Below are 2,683 nucleotides of genomic sequence, written 5' to 3' on the forward strand. Positions count from 1 at the left end.
ATATATATATATATATATTGTGTGTATGATGGAAAGAACAAATGATAAGCCAATAAATCTGTGGAAAGATTTTGGGGATGTTCATAATTGCTCTTAATCTTGCAACTTTTTTGTGAAGTCATATCATTTACAACTGCTAAATGAAATCTTTAAAATGTAGAGTCAAAAATAGATAACTGGATTATATTGTAACACTTTTACAGATTAAAAAACTAGTTTTTAAGGAAAAGGAAAATCAGTAATTTATGAGGTAATATACACTATATCCTCCCAACAACAATCCCAAAAGTGTGTAATCCAAACTCACCAGCTGCTCAGCACTAGAGAATGGACAATCTCATCCCTTGTGATTTATTGCCTCTGAAAACCTGCTGGAGGGTCAGTTCTAATTCAACAGCAAACAACAAAAAACCATTTCAAGAACTCTAGTGGCCTAGTGGGGGAGCACTGCTAGAAGAGTGGCAAGAGTGCTACTACCCCAGGACCTGTTATCTCAAAGGCTTGTGGTTCAAATCCACCAGCTGCTCCTCGAGAAAACGATGAGCAATCTGCTCCCATGTGATGTGGCCTCTGAAAACCTGCTAGTGAATCTATGAGCCGGTTCAAACTAACAACAGTGGCCTAGTGAGCAAGGAGTTGTGTTGCTAGCCCAATAGTGACTCGAAGGGAGAAAGATGAGAAATCTCCCCACAAGATTTACAGCCTCTGAAAACCCAGATGAGGTTTTTTAATTAAGATTCCCCTCCCCTCTGCCCCCACTACAGTTCACTCAAGTAGTGGAGTCAGTCGAGGCTTTTAATGAGTGTCTACTGTAAGGGGCAATGCATGAGTTTGAAGATTACTTAGAAGTAAATTTAAAATCACACTGTACAGTAATGAAGTGACGATCTGAGATGAAACTATACCATAAAAGGGGGGTGGGGTGGGAGTGGGGGGAAGGTAACATACACATCACATATAGTTTACCTTAAGTGCTTTGCAAATACAGGCCTGCTGCAAAATCCAGCAAATTTACAATTCAAGTGATATGTGATCGCTCTGGTTTGCAGTAAAGCACAACGTGAACAATGAAAAATCTGCCATATTACAAAACAATTGAGATGCCAAATAAGTCTCATTTCTGATGATTTTATTAGGAAGAGGTTTTATTTTTTTCCACTGCGGTTCAACTCAAAACAGAATATTTAAATCAACAATGAAACAAGGATGGAAAAAAAATCTGTCCTCCTCGAAAATGTTGCAATCTTTTCTTCTACAATGTTACTATTATCCTAAAAGCATCATTATCATGCGTGTTCACCATATTTGCCTACGAATCTGGAGAGAGGTAATGTTCACCTGAAGTTCGCCAAAATTGTGAAATGAAACATTAAAACATAAAAGCCTTTCCGTTAACAGCGAAATAACTTTAAAGAATCCCTCTATCCCTTCTGTCAGATCCACCCACTCTAAATTCTTTCAGTGAATTGCTGAGTCTCCCCTAATTGGATGGTCCTCCACCCAAATAGTTCTTATCCCTTGGGGGAGGAAGGTAGAGCAGAAATATGGTCCCTTCTCAAAGAAAAATTTTCACCAATGCAAAATTCTGCATATATTTCCACGGAGTTCCAGAACCCCAAGGCTATGCTCCCCGCCCCCCTCCCGAGAGAGTGCAAAAAGAATCCCAGCTTTGCATCTCCTCAATTGACTCTGCAGAACACCCCCCCTCATCGCAATCCCCAGCTCACCCCAGGACAGACAGGAGTCCCTCCCTTCACACATTGGATTCAGTAACTGATCTTTGTCTCCTCGCCCAACTCCCTTCACCCCGGCAAGGTCACTAACCGCCAACTACCCCTTTAAGCCGAGCCATCACGGTAGTAGTTCGTAAGAGCCACAGCAAACTTGCCTGTCATAGGATATATTTTGGCCCCACGGCCCCACCTACCTTCCCCATTTCGGCGAGTTACGTCTTCACCACTTGCCCATTATACAGAAATAGCCGCCCCACCCACCTCACCCGCGGCGCCCCCCTGCCCCTCGAGTGCCCAGAGCCCCAAGCCCCTTCCCCGCGGGCTTCCCAGGCCCTGGCTCCATCCCTGCCCTCCGCGGGGACCCTCCCCCGGCCCCCAGGCCGCCTCTCCCACCGCGCCACTGCGTCCGCGGTCCCCTCTTCCGGTGCTCCCACCAGCGCCCGCGACCCCCACCTTCCTGCGCCCTCCAGTTCCTGCCGCCCCGAGACCCCCACTAGAGCCAGCCTCCTCCGGGCTCCTCCCCTCAGGACACCTGTGTCGTCCCAACCCCAGCACACGCGTCCCACCCCCTCCACACACGCCCCCCCAATCCACCCGCCTCCTCCCCAGCGACCCCAGCGCAGCCCCCAGGGCCCACCCACCCCCGTCGGGTGGCTCTCGTCCCCTCCCCCTCCAGGAGCGAGCCGAGGAGGGAGGGAAGGCGCGGGGGAGGGGAGGCCGCGAAGGGGCCGCTCTTCCCGGGATCGCCGCGCGCCGGGGACCTGCAGGGCTCCCCAGCGCCCTCTGCCTCCTCCACCAACGGGGCGGAAGTCTGGCCCTCCGGGGGGGCCCCCAGTGAGGGCATTTACCTTCTTGCCGGGGACACTTTGCAGGCGGCTCCAACATTGGCAAACACTACAGAGAACTGACCCCGCTCGGCCGCCGCCGCCGCCGGCTTCCACCCCTCGGGC

At 50.2% G+C, this 2,683-nt stretch overlaps 1 protein-coding gene across 2 annotated transcripts in view; it reads right to left on the reverse strand.

The window, feature by feature from the left end:
• The window catches only part of STAU2 (staufen double-stranded RNA binding protein 2), a 380,463-nt gene extending 377,786 nt beyond the window's left edge, over window positions 1-2,677 (reverse strand). Inside the window, exon 1 of one of the 2 annotated variants that reach the window (XM_006880469.1) lies at window positions 2,582-2,633. The gene's annotated coding sequence lies outside the window, so the exon portion shown is untranslated. Of the gene's footprint in view, window positions 1-2,581 lie in introns of both variants that reach the window. The other variant, XM_006880468.1, reaches the window with a different exon arrangement.
• Between the last annotated feature and the right edge of the window lie 6 nt (window positions 2,678-2,683).

The sequence above is a fragment of the Elephantulus edwardii genome, unplaced genomic scaffold (assembly GCF_000299155.1).
Source record: "Elephantulus edwardii isolate Elephantulus edwardi_28Jun2011 unplaced genomic scaffold, EleEdw1.0 scaffold00008, whole genome shotgun sequence".
Taxonomy (NCBI): domain Eukaryota; kingdom Metazoa; phylum Chordata; class Mammalia; order Macroscelidea; family Macroscelididae; genus Elephantulus; species Elephantulus edwardii.